The sequence below is a fragment of the Tinamus guttatus genome, unplaced genomic scaffold (genome assembly GCF_059628265.1).
Source record: "Tinamus guttatus ecotype Peru unplaced genomic scaffold, ASM5962826v1 Tinamus_guttatus_pri_ptg000314l, whole genome shotgun sequence".
In the NCBI taxonomy this organism is placed as follows: domain Eukaryota; kingdom Metazoa; phylum Chordata; class Aves; order Tinamiformes; family Tinamidae; genus Tinamus; species Tinamus guttatus.
The window spans coordinates 3375390-3394840 of NW_028288848.1; the positions used below are offsets into that span (position 1 = coordinate 3375390).

The window sequence follows — 19451 nt, forward strand, 5'->3', positions numbered from 1 at the left end:
AATTTCAGAGATAATTTTTGCTTTTTTTTTTGTCACTTGTCTCCTGCAATGTCCACTTGAGGTGTTTTACCAGAGTGACACAATTCATAAGTCTACCAGATCATTAACCTTCAAAACTCCCTTTGAGACTTGCTTTTAACATGACTCCTGCCAAATCTACCCTATGACAGCCTGCCAGGCATTGCCCGGGGTCCTTCCCTCCTTGATTTTATTTACCATGCAAACCCCTTCTGCTGTGAGAGCCCTTCGTGCTGCACATTGCTTAATTCACAACATGAAACCTGATAACCAAAGTGACAAGCAGCAAAGCAGCAACGTGTAAGCATCAACTCTACACCCATTCTGGCATGTGTCTTTCTCTTTAAAAGATGGAAAAGTTTCCTCCCATTCCACTTAAATTACAGTACTTTGGAGCACTTCCAAGCAAGGTTACCGTCATCTCAGGCCCCCTATGGAAACTGCCTAGGGGTGCCTCATACTGCCCCCCAAGCTTTAGCACACACTTAAACTGTGCTCATGTTTTCTTCTAGTATTAGTTTATGAACAAAGTCATAGCTGGATTCACTCTCTAAAAGCTCATGATGACTGGGGTGCATACAGAGTCTTTTTCTTGGTGCTGAAGTATTGAAACACTTGTTTTTTGAGGAAAGCTGCATTTGGAAGCTAAGATCATCATCCGATTTATCACTGAACAACTGTATCGTCCAAAGTAAAGCAAAAAGAAGGGTTTGTATCACTTCTTCCTACTTTTAATCTGACACAGAAAATACGCCTCTTCATAGAAATTACCAAAATATGCTTTAATTTAGTCACCATCATGAGAAGCTCAGTCCCACCCCCAAATGTGAGGAAGAAGAGAAAACCAGCTACACAATGCTCAAAAAATTCAACTTTGTATCTGTATTTTCATTTCTCACTTGTTCGGCTCTGAGCTCTACAAAGCTTAATTCATCCAACCTCCACCCTAACCCCTGGGAGTATCTTGTACTTTCCAGCCATCTGGATTGTATTTACTTTACTAAGAAGAAAGTTAAATTTGTTCATAAAGGAAAAAAGGAAAAAAAAAAGCCAGCTTACTATCTTCCTGTCATGACTGCCTGGTTATCTTCTAAGTTCCTGTTTTCCCAGAAGATTATGATGCCCTCTTGGGAGCTCTCAGTACAGACTGAGAGCTCTGTGGAGGTCATACAACTTCTCCATTCACCACTCACTAGCGCTGCTTCTTACTCTAACAACAGAATTCTTTCTTTGCCCCTTAATTTTCATCTCCTATTTACAGAAGCACTTACGAAGAGCACCAAATCTCATGTCTAGCAAATCAGAACTGCAATAGTTATATTAAACTGTTTATTTAGCCAGTAAAAGTGACAGTTTTGCAAATGGAATCAGCTACTGCTGAACGAAGATCAGAGATGAACGCACAGCAGAACGTATACAAGCATTTATTTTTGGAGCCGTATCTATTTTGACAGCGTTCTCTCTCCTTTGGTAACTCCCCTAACTGCTAACACAGAGTTTCTACATCTGTTCCTTCACCTTTTCTCAAAATAACCCTGCTGTGACGCCCAGCCGAGCACCATGGCTACAAACAGACCCATGGAGTCTTGCAGCAACCGGGTGTGCAGAAAAAGGGCGAGCTGCACAAGAAAGGGAAGCAGCTCGAGCCGATTTTCATCCTACCAACCGTATTTTCTTAAGAATGATCAACTTTCATCTGGGCTCCTCCATACTCTGTCCCTTTTGGTACGTGCTTCAGAAACCTTTGCTTCAAGGCGCATTATCTATCAAACGTAGCCAACTGAAGGTTATCAGCTGAAGCTATTTTCACTCCTGTAGACAAGCACCAGGATCTGAATGAACACCATGCTTGTCCCTTTGGTGCAGAGAAAATTAATGAAAGCTATGAGCAAAACATGATAGGCAGTTAACATTTTCATTGGGAAGCTGAGGCACACACCTGATTCCTTTGGAAATTTAATTCAGTTTAATGAGCTGCTTTAATACCTGTGATCACGGAAAAAGGCTAATGCAGAACTATACTGTAACATAAATTAAAAGACAAGTACTAAAGGAAAATTACCTCCCTTCTAAACAGGGAGTTGTTCAAAAAAGAACTAATTGCTCTTGTTTATTTTTCAGTTGAGCCCTCTCCAAATGTAATTTGAAGAATGAACCCTTCTGAGGTACGATGGTTTTTAACGACCACGCCAAGTATTTTCCAGTCACTTCTATGGCACTTGTGGCATAGCACGGAGCAGAAGCTCGGCTCTGAGCATGCAGGAGGCTGCATTCCGCAGGGAATTCTTTACAGCAGGAGGAAAACAGTAAAGAGATCACAGTGAATTAAAAACGTGATTGAGCACATCCACGTGAATAAGAGCTGCCAAAATAGCACACCAAAATACTCACACACACAAGTAATGCAGTGCAGAAAGTAAAGAGCAGTAGAATCATAGAATCATAGAATGCTTAGGGTTGGAAGGGACCTCTAGATGTACAAGAATAGAACATGGTAGTTGCTGAACATGAATAGAATAGAAAAAGATAAGGTATCAAAAGGGAAGAAAAGAACAAACCTTGCCCAGGTACAGTAAATAATCAGACTAAAGAGGAAGCCCTCAAAAAGCTGGTCAGGAGCAGAATGGTACATAAAATACAGATAAGACCAGAAAGGTACATACAGCCCCTATCTTAGCAATCCTCAAAGATAAAAGCCACAGTAGCTCATTTTTAAACCGGCTTAATTGGGCATTTCTACTTTCTGTTTATCCTGTGTTGCACCTCCTTGCGCCAGCACCAGTGCCCGTGTGTCCACGGAACGGCCGTGGCCAGGGCAGCCCGAGCCTGGACCAGCACAGGGAAGGGGACAAAGCAGAGGCCGGGATGCCTCCCCTGGTGACACTTGCCATCTCTCACGGCTGTGACACTAGGGCCTCATGCAACGTTCCCCGTTTCATTCCTCCTCATCCCCCAAGCCCACAAAGCAGCATCATTATGAACACAAATTGAATTTGTCATTCAATGTGGCTGAAGCTCAGGGAAGATGCAACACATCTCTGCTTGAGGGAACAGTGAGTTCCTTAAATATTACCAAATTATTTATCACAAACAAATCCCCAGGAGATCTGTTGCCAGTTGAGCAATATCTCCACTAACAAGGGCTTTATTTTTTTGTTAGAATATGATTTCAAGCTGTTCGAATTTTCTGTAGAATTGTATTTTAGATGTTAGACACGGACAATAATCAATTTGGCAACTACATTTCCTTTTCTTGAGACACAAGCTGAATGTTCACGGACAGCACAAAAAATAAGTTTCACCTCAAGCAATGACAACTCCTCACAGCTTAATCAAATGAATAAGTGATCACAGCTTAATCTGCTCTGTTTTCTCAAAAATCTGAGTCAGAAAACTGTCAGTAAGAGAAGATTCACCGCGATGTCAGCAGAGCGCTGCCGGTCAATATGTATTGCAGTTGGTACATCAGTCAGTTCTGACATCTCTCCCTCTGTAATGGGGAGAATGCAACGCGACTTTCTTCCCATCCACAGCTGTGGTAGGAAGTTAATGTCTGAGGAAATGTGACAGCATCTGAGGGAACACAACTTCTGGTTTTGTATTCCTTCCATAGGAAACATAAGCTACAGAAGGCAAGTGAAACCAAACCCCGCCAGACCGATTAGGGAATCGGATCTCAACCATCCTGAACAAGCGATAAAAGCAGCGGCGATAGCAGCCTCGCTGCGAGGCACGGCCACGGATTGAAGCGAAACAAGAGGCGGAGGGAGAACACACGGGTCTCTGCGTCTCCCCCTCCTCACTGCCCCTGCTGCCCAGCAGGGAACCCTCATCCAGGCATGATGGGGAACCCGCTAACTGCCAGCGGCACCAGCTCAACACTCATCAACCTAGAGTTTTAAGAGTCATATATTGCAGCTGCCTTTTTTCAGAATAAAACCAATTTTTTAAGCAATAAGGCAAGAAATGTTCCTTTCTGAAAACTCGAAGGCATGGATGTTCAGGGGGGGCTCCGAGCTGGGAACCCTGAACGCGTTTCCCCAAGTTACCTTCCCTCGTCCCGAACGCCGGCGCACCAGGGAAGGGGCTTCCCGCAGCTGCCAACTCCGGGCTTCCTCGGATGCTCCCGGGGAGCAGCCGCCTCTCCCTGCCCTGCGCATGGAGTTCTGGCCTCTCGCTAAGGGTCCTGGAGGTCTAAACCCACTCGGGAAAGGAAAAAAAAAAAAAAAGTGGTAGTAAAGATAGTAAAGATAGTTCCAAAGTGCAACTATGTTAGGAAAGAGCACGGAATGAGGTCCTCCAGGCAAAAATAATCAGAATTCTTTAGAGAATTTAAAACTGAAGAGGTATGTGGTTCACTTCCAAAACTTTAAAATGAAACATTCTTTCTATCTACCACCCATATAGTCTATTACTTAACAATAGCTGCTGCATGTGCATACAGATCTGCAGGAGGCTGAAGGGGGTTGTTACGTGATACTCCTGCTCTGTAGCAAAATGGTTTCTCCTCAAAGTACACACACAGCTTAAAGAAAAGTATAAATCATTATCTTCAATTCATGTTTCAAAATAAATCCAGGTCTTGTTTCAATTCAAGAAGTGAGCAGAGAATTCAGGAAAAAAAAAAATCCTTCCAAAGTGGTTTCAATAAAAGCATTAGAGTGAAACTAATTTCGACTCCAGAGAGACTCCATCAGATCCTATTCCAGCTTCTTGTTTTGTATACATATGGTGTTGCTATGAAGAGGAACATGATTATTTTTGCACAACTGTCTAGTTTTCAAAGGGGAAAAAAATCTGAATACACCTTGAAATATCAGAGTTAAGAACCTTCCAAAAGCGTCTGCCTGAAGAGCAACATTGTGAAAGAGATTACAGCCCAGATGCCAAATCCTGAAGATGCCACTGCACACTGGGTTATTATTTCTGTGCACTATTCCAGTGCATTTCAGTACCCATCTAGATCTATAAACCAATGGAACCTACCTCAGGCACAGAAGCTTCTGACCAACCTCCCAACTCAGTTACATAAGCCGGTATTAAAATGCACTGCTTAGCATTACTTCTAATTCAAACACCACTGCAAAAATACTCAGAACAGGGAAAAAAAATGAAGTGTCTTTAATTATGCATGCCAAATAATTCAGATAATGATTTGCCACACACATGAGTCTGAATGTAAATTAGAATGATAGGTTGTGTTGTACACAAAATGTGAAGACATCAAGAAACTTCGATCTCAGCTTTGGCAAGAACACATTTAAGATACTCTTGCAAGTTCAATGGCCTACACATTCAGCATTTTTTCTTGCCGAGTTCCACAGCTTTTCCTTATAAAATGTGTCCTATAAGATATTCCAAGAGGTGAACAACAATATTCCTCAAGTATAAAAACACTGTCATTTATTGCTAAATTAAAAGCACTAGAAGTAACAATACTCTGCTTGTTGAATTATTGTGGTTCACAACAAGCATATGTCTCTATTGCTCTAAAAATATCCATTAGGGAAGGCTGCTCTGATGACAGCTCCTGTGGTGACAGGTCACTGACCACTGGAGAGAGGAAGAAAGAAGTATCCACAGCACAGTCCTAACTTGAGTGATGGGAATGAGCTCCTGGTATGCACTACAGCAACGTCAGCAGGTTGCGTTTTCTTCATCTCACACTGTATCTTACTTAGGTGACTCCAAAGAAACAGAGTGTGACAAGAAAGGGCTAAAATTGAACAGGGGAGATTCTCATGTTAGATGAGAACGTCCAGCTCGGATGCAGGGGGAAGCAGGAGCTGCCACCACCCTTCCCAAGCCAGCAAGATTCCTGCTGGCTTCAAACACGTTTGAAGACAAAGTCTGCAAGTGGCAATTCAGCTTTTAATGAGGCAGTTCCACAACTCAAGAGGTCTTGGATATCAGTTGGAAAAACACAACTGAAAAACTTTAGTGCTTACATGAGGAAAGTAGCTACTTCAGGTATAAATGCAACCAGCATGTGTATCTTCATTGCTCCATGTTTGCAATCCCATGCTTTGGTTTCTAAGAACTTTTGCAACTCTACAAGTAAGCCAATAATATTGAATATCATGCTGAAATAACATGAATTTGAGAGTAGAAGGAATACTATACAATGAGGAAACCGAAATGCATAACTTCTTAACTGGGAGATATTTGGAATGGATTTAGTCGTCAGTCTGATGCGAATACTCCTGGTATCTGGCCGATATCACCAAGGTGAAACAAAAAATGATTGAAATTCTTCAGGTCAGCTCTGGCAGGTTTTGTTGCAAGGGCTGCTCTCACGGTCTCCAAGGCACTTCTGGTTTGTCATTCACCACAGATGTGCAATCAATCCAACCAGCCACCCACCAGCACCATCACACTGCATACACAGCACGGTCAGTTTACACAACATACAAACAAGAACCCAAATTTACTTGCATTTGAAGACAAATCCCTATTTTAATGAATGCTTGAAGTGCTCAAAATTTTACAAGATTGCTCAATCAGTTCAACTCATTCTGCCACCAAAAGCAAAAGGAAACTCTTATGTTTAGATTTAGGAAGAGAATTAATTTCACAATACACATATTGCTGTCCAAGTCCCATAACCCCAACTCCAAGTTGATACAAATATTGCAAATTAACATGTCAAGCACTCAAAAACTAAATTATCAGGGTACAAAAATATAAGCAGCTTTTTTTCCCCTTTCAGATTTTTTTTTAATATTTAGTTAAAAGACAGAATATTAGTTACAACTTAGTCAAACTGACTCACTTATACAGGCCTCTGCAGTACTTCTAACAGACCCCTTCTGGGAAGGGATCATTTTTCCTCCTACAAAAATACACATTGAAACGATACTCGACCTGCAGTTAGAAGAGTAGAAACTTAGGTAACTTCTGTGTTTCTCTACAAGAACTTCAAAAGATGGTTACAAGTGACAACAAAACAAGTTTGTAGTTTGCCTACTGGCTACAAATCTAAATCTTATTCCTTTTTGAGTAGCAAAACGATGAGATTTAGTACTGTATGTTCTTTCACTAGGAAAGGGGGGATGAAGCCTAGCTAGATCCACTCTCCCAAATATTGCAAATGTAAAAAAATCACCATGCAAACCTTTTCCTCACCTCTCAGTATGCTCCTTTCTAACAAGATTCTGAGCTTCTGCTACTAGGGTTTATTGTAAACACTTGATCCCTTCAACACTATTTATGCAATAATATGCATTGATTAAACAAAGAATACTTTATGATATAAGACTGTGGGAGATGGAACACAATTCACCAAGTTCAGGTGTAGAATAAAGCATTTCTATCAAAGCACGAGAGTTCCTCTGGATCTGTACTTCAATGACTTTACACACCTTCTTATTGATGTTTCCAAATCACTGGTTTCCACGGTTAAAATGGCTAAATTCAAGAGATGAAACAAATACACAGTCACTTTTACACGTCGCTTTGAAACACTGCCACAAACATCTTGTGCAGCACTACAAGCACTTGTGCATCAGTTACTGAAAGGAACAAAACAAGGATAGAAGGATTAAATCACATCTTTAACTAGAGTCCAGCTATTTAATATTTTTAAATGGCTCTGTTCTGATGCCAATATTTTTATCTTAGGTTTATTTTTTACTATTTTGTAGTAATATTCATCTATACAGATTAGGTTTGGAAGTGTGAACAACTCATTACTGAACTAAACAGATATCCCATCCCGTGGAACATTTTAAGTGAACTGATGATATGTACTCTAGGGAAGCAATAAATGATATTAACAAGACAAATTCTGAAGCTTCTAAATGCATGGTAGAATAACATGCACATTGAAAATAACATGCATTGAAAGCCACATCATGTTATAGAGAATGTGGCATTTTGCAGCCCTGCTGCTTTATGTCCTTTACTCATGAAATACAGGGCAGCAGTTTCCATAGGGAACAGGGCACTTAAATACCTTCCCCCTCCTGCCTTCCATGCCATCCTCTCCCTGCCTTTATGTTGTCTTCTTGCTTCTTCTATTTCCATTTCACAAAATGTAGAAACTAGGGCCTTCGTATGAAAACCACATTGTTGGAAAATTACATTAGGAATCATAAGCTGTAAAATCGTAACAAGTCATGGGCATTCTCCCCACAAAGGTGTCTGCTGAGCATCAGCAGATAGGCTTCCTAGCAAAGTTGTGTCATGTACCAAAGTTTCCTGTTATAACACCCTCCCCTCTTTAAGAAAGATTATTCTCATCCTTAGAAACAGGAAGTCATTAAGTTCAAAATGTTTATACTAAATGAAAACATACACATTGCCCTGACTGCTATTCAGTGACTATTGGGTGGTCTCAGTCTGCATGCAGTTTCTGGCCAGCAAGTGCTTGTCTCGGAGAAATTACCAAGCCAGGGACATTAGAGAGCAGTTCTCAGAGACCAAGGAGAGGAAAGGTGCAAAGAATCAGCAGTTATACTTCACAGTTTGGGACTTCTAAATGCTTTCAGAAAATAATAATACAGCAGAGAAAGAGAGAGAGAGAGATTAACATACACACAAAAGCCTCTCAAACATCTGTTTTCGGTATGTACTTAAATAAATGTTTTCCCTGAATAATATCAGCAATTGGCTGGAGCTGTATGTTCCCTGGGATGGGATCAGCCACGTGCGCTGAGGCAGCGCCCGGGCTGCGGCTCCGCACACGCGTGACCTCGTGTGCGCGTGGGGGAGCTCACGGCGCGCTGGCCTCCGCCTCAGCTCTTCAGAGAAACCCTCTCAGAAACTGCCTCTGATCAACATGTTCGCAACACGCCAACTCCTGGTCAGGAGGTTCTTCTTTCTGTACTCCCAAAGCATTTAAATTTTCCTCTCAAATTTGTACAGAGTACAAGTATAAGAAAGCAGAGTATAGACTACAAGGATAGGAAATCTTTGTTTTAGTTAGCCTAGAAATAATACATTAAAAGGTGGCTGGCAAGTACTTTCTAGACACAAGAAAATCTGACTGAACTTCTCTCCCAAACTGAGTAAGAGAAAAAATGTCATTTGTGATTTGAATTTAAAATTATATTCATCTCAATTTACTATCGCACATCTTTTGCCAATATGAGTTAGGTTCCAGGAGAAACCAAATTTAAGTCCATCAGCACAAATTTTCAATTGCTTCTTCAACACCATCTGTTTCTGTCTTACTAAAAGAAAATTCACTTCCTCACAAACCCCAAGCTTTTACTTATGAAATTATATATCCTCAGAAAAGAAACTTTCCAGAAAAACGCAAGCTAATTGCTTTGTGATTATGGGCACTTTCACAAAACTAGGATGGATGTTTCTCCAGCTTGCCCACTTACTTCCTGGGAACAAGTGATATTTTCTGGAGCTGTCTCCAGAAGTGCCAGGAATGTGATTCCTGAGCATTCAGATGTTCTAGGAATCAGCAGGAATGGAGCAAGAAGCCAAGAGACCGTCAAACACGTGTACATACAAACAACAAATAAAACCTGGTAAATTGAATGTTAGAGCTACCAAAATATACCAAACAAATCAGGAAAAGACCAAAAGAATCTGCTATATTATGCCACTTTCCCATGAGATTTACTTTTATTTGGACCCACAAGTCAATATTAAAGTTAAGAATTAATAAAGGCAGCAGTACAGATCAGCTTTCGAGAGACCAGCGACATCTGTTCAGTAAGGCCAATCTGCCAGCTGGACAGAGTCCCAAAAACCTTTAAAGGGTCATCATTCACAGCAAAAGCCTGTATTTGGCTAAAACCTTTTAGCTAGTAAGTTGAAGGTAATATGTATTCAGTGAATTATATTATGTAATTAAGTCATGTTTAGCTCTGGTAATTAGGCTGCCTAATTTTAATAGGTCTAATAATCTTAATGGTCCTGTTTGGTTCAAGCATGGCAACAAAAATCCATTCTAGCTCAGAGCCATTCTTGTGCCAGAGTCAAAAAACAAGTTATGAGAGGGAATTATTTTCTCTGTGTATGTTTGATGCTATGGGAAGAAACAGGCTTTGGTGGCCGATGGCATTTGCCTCCCTGCCACCACCCCACAGCAAGTCTCTCACTGGCCCATGAGGTCTTAAGAGGCGTAAAAAGCCCCCAACAAGTACTCACGTTTTCACCCTTTCCGAAGCAATAGTCCGTGGGCCCATGTGGAAACTGGAGAAAAAGTAGTGTAGCTCAGAGCCCTGCTCAGTCTCTGTGTTTTCCCTGCAGTGTCTACACCAAGCAGGTCCAACTACTTCAGTCTCCTTTTCAAAGGCTCTAGAATTATTCCTCATCCTGGACTATGATATCTAGCAGCTGCCACCAAGCAATTTGTGTGAACAATTCGTGGGGTTTGTAACCCATAAAACACATCCCTCCTGGCAAGCGGTGCCCCTGGCAGCGAGCAGGGAGCTTCATCACCTCAGCGGCTGATTTTGGGTGCCCAAAGCAAGGCTTGGTGACCACGACGTGCCCCAGCTTGTCCATCCTGAAACAGACACATCATTTGCTCACCTTTTCAAGCACAGTAAGTTTTTTTTTTCCTGTCCTAGGACATATTTCATCTTGTGGTGCTATATAAATAAACAAAGTACTATAAACAATCACTTTTATCTGACCGGGGTTATGTCATATGGTTTGCTTTCTTTAAGAAGGAAAACACGTACATAAAGTGCAACCAGATGCTGCTGGCAGAGAATCGATTTAATATGGACTCATTTCTAAAAAACATGATCACAGATGTGGCCTACATCTTGAACCTAGTGTTTAAGGGAAAAAAAATAAATCACTCTTCCTATAATCATTTCACTTCCACTCTGTTTTCTCTAATTCTCCTTTAGCACACAAAAACAGCTTCCTAGGGCTGAGGAGGTAACACCCGCACTTTCGCGCTTCCTCCACAAAGCTTCCAAGCAAACCCTTATCTGCAAGGAGCTGAGCACAAAAACGACATTTTGTCGCAGCTCAGAGCTCTACCAGCTGTGGGAGGGCAACGTTTCAGGTTAGACTTAATTCTAAGCTGACTTTCCTTATTGCAGACAAACCCAGCTTGCCTAGGATTGCACCTAACTCATTAATTTATTTGCAAATAAAGGGTTTCTATAATTTTATCTCACAAAAGTGGAAAAGTGTAAGACATTACAATGTTAGTGTTTTGAGTTAAAAAGGAAACTCATCTGATACCTAAGTTTTACATCACTAGAAACTTCTTGAACAACTCTCACCAATTCATGTAGCTATCACAGCAAGTTAACTTGAATTACGTGATAAAAATTCAATTGATTTGCTCTAGCATTGCTTAGTAAACAGAAGGTTGCTTAATTCTGATAAAAGCCCAATGCACCAACACATGAGTAAGAGTCTAAATAAGAACACGGCTCTTTTCTTTCATGCTGACTTATAAAATACTATCAACTTAGATCAAGGAAATCTGATTAAAACTCAAACCATTTTCAAAATGAGATAGAAACAGCACAGACAGACTGGCTATATCATTCTACCTCTAAAACGCAAAAGGCTTCATCATATCTGGCACTGAAGTATTAAAATACTTTAAGATCATTACTCTTAACAAAAGCTCTCTGGAATTGGATCAGACAAGGTCTTTTTCACATGAATTCTGAACGCAGTGTTTAAGAAAAACATCTCTCTATGTATAATAATTTCACTCTTACTTCACATGTGTGTTTATATTCACCTAAAGCAGAATCAGAAGAACAAACAAAAAGGTTCATCATTATTAAAGTTATTGCATTGGCAAGTATTTATCAAATACTTGTAAAACTAGAAATCAAAACTTGTAAAGAAAACAACCCTCTCCCCCAAATTTTCTCTTTTTTGAATATTAGAGCAACAAGCTAAGCAACTCATTCAAAAGACATCATCCCTGATTTATAATTCAAGCTCAAGGCACGTATTTTATTGGTCTAGGTTATCTTTTCCAACCAACATACCCCAAAGTTTATATTAAATGATGAAAAACAGGTTGAAAAAGAAAATCAAAGCCTACTGAGGATAATTTTTTTAAAGCCAAATATGGAACCTTTATGAATCTACTTATTATCTTCAGAGACATTTCTTATCTCCAAGACACTTTCTCTCTACTGAATCTTTTTTCTTCTGATGTTTTCCTTGCTGTGAACATACATTTCCTATTTTCTTCTCTCAAAAATAAATTAAGATGAAAAGAAGGAAACTTCAATCTTAAAATCCTCTTAAGACTGGATAATTTAGATTCAATTCTATTCGCCTTTGGAGGCCAGGAGGATCTGACAGCAGCATTCTTTCAAAACTATTTGAAATGACCTAAACAACTTCTAACCAGCAATTTAAACAGCCATTACACGTGAATTAAGCATAATATTCAACAGGATCAAAAAAGGATATAGCCATATAAACACTGTATTTGGTGATGGAGTCGGATCAATTTGAAGCATGGTGAAAACTAGTTAACTGCTTTTGGAGAGAGGAAACTGGCTAGAAGGGATAAACAAGAGAAACTGAGGGCAGACATGAGCGGAGCATTTGTTGCTGTTTCACGAGGAGGAATTATTTAAGCTGGCAAGAACATTAGGGCATTTTAACATTAATGCTCAGCAATGCTTTTACTCAAGTTTTTCTTGAGAAAAATAAGACGTACGACTCAGGTTGGCAGCTTCGCCCACACACAGTCTCTGCAGTGTCTAAAAATGACTCCCAGGAAAGGTGGTCCTCGCTCCAAAAGAGGAGCCAACCCGGGCATGGGCATGCGTCTCACGTTATAGCTGCACCCTTGCTAGCAACATACAAGAAACCCCACCTCCAGAACCAGTTAAGTAAATCCAGAGCTTTCACTCTCAAGGGTAACTACAGGTAGCGGGGTTAAGACATGAAGGCAGACATTTTTAAGAGGAAGAGATAATCAGATTGAACTCTTTAAGAATCTAAAGTATACAGGTGAATCCTGGACGCACTGAAGTCCATGCAAAACTTCCAGTCATTTACTAGATGTCAAATATTTCACACTAAGGCCTTCAGTGTTTGTAGAAAGGGTGAACATTAGCAGCTGTCACATACAGGCTTCAGTACCTTAAAAGGAGAAAATTACCATACTGCAGCATTCAAATAGCTCATAATAAAAGACTTGACTTTAAAATATCTCACCTCTTTTTCACAAGTTAAGTCAATACGCATACGGGAGAGTTTAATAATCTAATAATGTGAATATTGAACCAAGAACTAAGCAGGGAATTGCTACCTGCCCCATCATGGAGCCAGCAGGATGCAGGGACCTGGGCAGAATTGGTAGGCGGGCAATAAGGCAGTGCCCTATTCACACCACTGATCTGGGGTACCTTAATTAACCAGCTAAATGCAAGTTAGGAGGTTTGCTTCATTTATTTATTTATTTATTTTAAAGGCTTCTGCCATCAGTACAGTTTCCCAGAAAGCGATTCCAAAAGTGATTCCAAACAGTTGCCTGTGTTAGCCAAGTGCTCCGAATACCCTTCTCCCTTTCCTCCCTGCTTCAGAGATCTAACCAAAGATGCTGAAACTCAAGAGGAACTTGTGGATCCAAATTCATTGGAGAAGCCATAAATATGCTATACGATATGCTATGCTACTGCTGTAAAACATTTCATCTCACAAGTGACAGAAGTTTTCACTGTTCTATGATCTATTAGAATAAGCTAAAGAGAGAAATCAAATTAATTCGAAAGCTACACAATTGCACATTAAATTAAGTCTTAGCTTACCCCAGAGAACAAACAGCTACAAGCATAAGACTACCTGATCTTCAAGAACAAAATATTGTCCCTATCAAGCAGGATCCTACTGCACAACAAGCAATTATGGCACAAGAAAGGTAGCATGAAGACATTGTGTTCATTAGAACTGGCCATAGCGCACAGGGATAATACACTGTAAATGCTAATCTCCAATCCTGTACTTATACATACAATCATATACGTATACTCCAGTCACGTAGCTTTTGACTATAGGAGGGCATCAGTTTATGTCTTCCAAAGCACTGTGTCACTGTAAGAGCTTTCATTTGTACTGTAAAATTGTTTCTAATATTGGCAAAGAGCAGTGAAGAAATATGGGTAGAAAAGGAGTTATGCAGCCAAAACACAGGATGAGAAAGAGCATTATGAAGGGCTTTCCCTTTATTCTAGGGAATAAAGTCAATAATAACACATGTTGAAGTGTATGCAGAAATAGACACAAGGCAAAGTTTTTATATATTTTACAATTCATAAAGTTGCACCCAATTTCATCAACACGCAAATACCCAAAGGTGCCTTTGAGATTAAAAATGGAAAAGGTAGTAGATAAAATGTTTTAAAAGAACTGGAGGACATTAGAGAACTAGAGGACATTAGCAGCTGTGCTTCTCTGGTGCCTATCACAGCACCGAGGTCAAAGGCAGCACATATCACCCCCCGCAAGCCTCCTTTGGGGCAAGTGTTCCTCACCAGAGGAGAGACCGAGGTGCTGCCCTCGCCCTGCACAGGGATCGGACATCGAGGCCCAGCAGGGATCATGCAGCCAGTGGACTCGGCCCCAGCCCTGGTCTGGCAGGGCTCAGGGAAAGAGCAAAACCCCGGGTCGGTCTGGCCTCTCGCTCCGCGCCGTATCCCGGGCGAGCGGCACCGGAATTCGTTTGCAGGGTCCCTCAGCAGGTCTGTCTGCACCCTGCGCGTCTTGCGGTTCCACCCCTGTTTTAACAGGCTACAGCTAACACTACAAGAGGGAGAGATGGTGTGAACAGCCAACAGGGAGCTGTAGCACACCGGAGGTAGAGCAGGGCTGAGCTGCACATCCTGCTGTTCCAGGGAGCAACACGCTGAATGTTGGAATAAGGTTTCAGCAACCTCAGACACAACCAGAGCTATTCTACGAGCTTCAATTACACTCCTTCCAGGGGATCTGGACATTGCCTGTTGAATTTACTGCCCTAATGGCATTGGAATCAAAGAGACTTCCTGAGTTAGCCAGAATTCAAAACAGGCATCAAAGATAGGATACAAGGATTAAATAAGTGCCTGAAATGTCCCCTATCGGTCTTTCCGTTGCTTCAGACACTCAAGCTGCTTCAGTTTTAAACTCCGCTTAAAGCAAAATGAACAGATGCCAATGAAAAAAACTGGATGGAAATTCCAACTCAGCCAAGACTGGCATTGTTTGCTTCAATTATATAGAACCACCGTGTCCGGCCCTCGGATACTCTTTATTATACCCTCATTTCCCCCGCCTCAAGAAACCTCTGTAGCAGAACAGCCCAAGGAATCGGAGCTTAACAAAGACGGTCTCCAAACTTGATACAGAGACTGCATGAATGAAGCCAGTAATCTGTGTATGGTTAGAGCTTAAAAAAAAGAAATTCCGATGGACAAGATGAAAACCTACATTTGATAATAAAACTTCTTTTTATGAGTAAGCTTAATACCCTTCCTCTCCATAGAAGAATGCAATACTACATTTCTTGCCAAGAAAGAAAAAAGACCAAAAACCCAAGCAGAACAAGAGTCATAAAAAAGAGGAGAAATAAGCATCGGATGCACACAAATACACACAGTATTTCCAGCCTCACAGTACTTTTTTTCCATGCAACCCATACCTCAGTTAACCAGGAGCCCTTTAAAGATACCAGTACTCGAAATAAGCCTGCAGGAACACGGCGGAGTTGAAGCAGGAGCAAAGCAAGAGGGGGAGCGGGAGCAGAGGGAGGGAATTCCGTGGCGGGGCCGGGGAGCTGCTGCGGGCAGGCAGGCAGCCCGGAGCCCCGCTGCTGGCTCACGTGCTCTGCGCCACAGAAAAGCTGCACGTGAGGACCAGCCACTACACACAGGCAGAAACCAGGCTGCTACAGAATATGCAGGAGCTTTCTCTTTCCGCCCTACAGATATCAAATTGCTAACTACAAAAATAAATGAGGACAGTGTTTGCACCTAAACCCCCAGATACCACAGTTCTGCCAGTCTGAGTTGAAAGTGCTGCTCTCAGTGTTTGGGCATTTAAAAAGTGCCCAATAAAACAAGCTCTCCCTAAATCATTTGGCTAATCACATTTAAAATTGAGGAAAGGACACTAAAATACTCATCATTTATCTTCAGCAGTGCATGAAGGCAACTGCTCCACCCTCCATGTGAAATGTCACTGAGTTCTGTTGTTCAAAGAGCAAACAAAAGTTTTACAAAATAAAACTGTTTACTTAATAAAAATAACCATTGCCCATTTTAAATAGACTTAAACTCACCAGTGTTTTCTGAAGTTTGCCAGAACACTTAGTGCTTAGAAGTGTGTATGCATGCACATATGAAGTTGTATATAATAAAAAATTCATGGGACATGAATAATTTTCTGTAGTTTAAGTACCCACATAAATTATTAGACCACTGAATATACCTATTTGGAAGACTTCCCTACTTGCTTAAATCTTACTAAAAGACAGATCTACACCTAAAGGAAAATATAAGACAGCTCAGACAGCTTGTCTTACAAATACATTATGTCTCCATTAAACTACTTTCCAAGGAAAGGAAAGTAGTTTCCCAGGACTAGGAAAGTAGGACAGAAAGCACCAAGAAAATGCAACTAATTAAAAAAAAAAAATCACTAAGTCTGATCCCAGTAACAGATAATAAAGCAGATACCTGAATTATGAAGATTCAATACATCTTGCTGTCCTAAAGTTAAGGGTATTAAAGGTATTCACTTGTTATCCAAAAGTAAAATGTTTATTTTTATTTTTCCTCATTCTGAATGTTCATCAGCTAACGGTGGTCTGTCGGTGGTTCCCTGACAGTAATGTACAAGAAATGAAGGAGCACCCAAATTTTCAGGTCAAAAAAGCATTTACTACTACCCTGCATTCTTGCAAGTAATAGTTGCATAGGTATAAAATACCATGTTTTTGCTGGGGCAAAGTACTCTTCTTTTGCATATTTATTGGATTCCATCCTGCTCAGTGACTTTCCATGGCAAACGCAACCTCCATGCAGAACACGGTAACTAACCTTCCCTTGACTACAGGGAGCAGAGCAAAGCACTCCCTAATGAGAAAAATATTGATAACTTAGGGAAAAAAAGGTAATTTTTTTGAAAAAAAAATCAACTTCAGTTACTCTAGTAAATTAGAACATGCATTAAGGCTGTTTTACTATTATATTCCCTATGCTGAATTAATAACTCTAAAAAGTATGGTTCATATCAAATATGAGGAATACATTTTTGATTAATACCCATACAGGAAGTGCATGATTAATATTTCCTCAGTGCTATAAAGCATCAGTCAAACATCTTCAAGAAGTTAACTCCTCTTGTAAATAAACATAGTGCCTACTAGAAATACAGGCAACACAAGCAAAATGCCAACAGCGGTTTCAAGATGCTATTTAAGCTACAAATCTCTGGTGCCCTTATGGAAAACAGAGGCTTAAAAGATTAACATACATTTCTTTCAAGAGTGTTTCAACTTTTCTTGCTCTGTAAACAAATACCTTTAAATCTGAGGTTGAGGTGAAGGTTTTTTGCATTAAAGTTATCAGCTAATTAATAGCTCATATACAAGTCAAAGTACGTTTGACTACTGATTTTATTCTTTTCCTCTTACTCTTGGCCATAAGGAAGAAGACTATTTAATTCCCCCTTTAATTCAAAAGTGACAGGAATGTATCAAGTGAAGTATTAGATTTGTAATTCCCGCTTTGCCTTCCATGTCTCCTCGATAGCAAACACACACAGTTTCTGGAATAGCCACCCATATAGTGGAATATAGCATAGCATGGCTCCTACTGCAGGTCAGCCCAGATTTGAAGAATTATGGAGGGTCTCTCTTTGCTTCCCCTGGCACCAAAAAAAACTTATCAACAGAAAACAGGTTCACCTTGGGACAATACATGCAGCAGATAATAAAAATTTTTCAGAAGTTCTTGCTGTTGAAAATCAGTATCAGGTCGCCTGACGTGCTGACACAGGCAGAGCTGTTATTTTTAAACACAGCCATGGTCTATTTAACTAAAGCATCTTTACTCTGACTGAGCCAGTATTACTTTCATAAGACTCCTTAAGAATGTACACTGAAGACTGCATATCATATTAAACAAATAAATAACACAGACTTCTGAAGACGACGCTTCACAGTGCTCGTTTTCTCTATGAGCTTGTTGAACGTGTTGTATATGTCACATTTCTCATGTTAAAATTATATTGACTCTACTAGTCAAGGGCACTTTGCAGGCAACTTGAAATGAGTGACGAAGGCACTGCCGCTGCCTTGTATCCCTCCCTTCTGCTTGGCTTTTGGATAATTCCGTGATAAAAAACAAGCTGCGGAAGGCACAGGAAACAGAAGCAGAACAGGACGAGCTGATTTCGAGATCTCCAGTGCCCGCAAAGGAAAGGTAGCACCTAACTAACCAAGTTCATTTCCTAGGACACTATTCTTCTGTGCTGTCGGTCTTTTCAAAAGAGCGTGCAGGTATTTGATGCAAGGACCTTGCTCCATTGTGTGAACAGCATACAAAAATCTGTTGAAATGTCATTTCTAATTCCTTTACAAGCAAATATTTGGGGAAGGGAAGTGGGGGAGCCTCATCTTTTTCATAGATCTCTTTCGGGCACTGCAACAAAAGCAGGTTTGTTTGGGTGTTTTCTGTTAGTCTCCTTATACTAATAACAACTTAAACATAACACCTACCATATCTCCAAACCTAGAGAACTAGCTTCTCCACGCCAGCTTTCCTACAAACTGGTCCTCTTGCAAGAGGCTCCATTCATAAAGAACAACTTCCACTCTTGCACTCGCTCCCAGGAGCCGGCTGTCCCATTGCATTTTCACATGGAATTGCTTAAGTAACTGCCCTTGTGAGTGGCAGAGCTTGGGCAAGAGCAGAAGGGACAGGACCAGGTGGCCAGAGGAGGGAACAGCAGGATATCCTCCCCTTAGCTTGGTTACAACGTACAACCAAGTATTTTAACCATGTAGTGTGCTAAAAAAGAACAAGCTGTATTAAAAAGGCTGGTGACGCTCACTGGAACTGGGATGCACAGTTTTCATTTACCTGGACTCTTAATAGAATTACAGAGTTACCATTTGCTTCTTTAGTGGTGAGTTTTTTTGGGTTTTTTTTGGAGAGAGCAAAACTAAAAGCTTAGAGAGAAAGCAAATGACCCTTAGAGAAAGGCCATTGCATTATGCCAAACCGCAGGCTTTTCCAACACAAATATATGCTAGTACACATTCTTCAAGTTAACTAGTAAACAGAACGGACATAAAAAAACATTACTTACACTATACTTTTATACATTATAGCTGATAATACTGCAGCTTTCACTTCATCTTTAAATGATTGGTTATGTTTACTAATAGCAATGGCAGCTACGTATTTTTTAAAACGGACCTTTATCTAACTTTAAACTGATAAAGGGTGGATTTTTACTTTCTCCAATCTCATTTGTTATAG

General features: G+C 40.5%; 1 protein-coding gene across 2 annotated transcripts in view; it reads right to left on the minus strand.

Moving 5' to 3' along the window:
• ADD3 (adducin 3) overlaps nt 1–19451 on the minus strand; it is a 91905-nt gene that overhangs the window by 64801 nt on the left and 7653 nt on the right. The gene's annotated exons all lie outside the window — the stretch shown is intronic.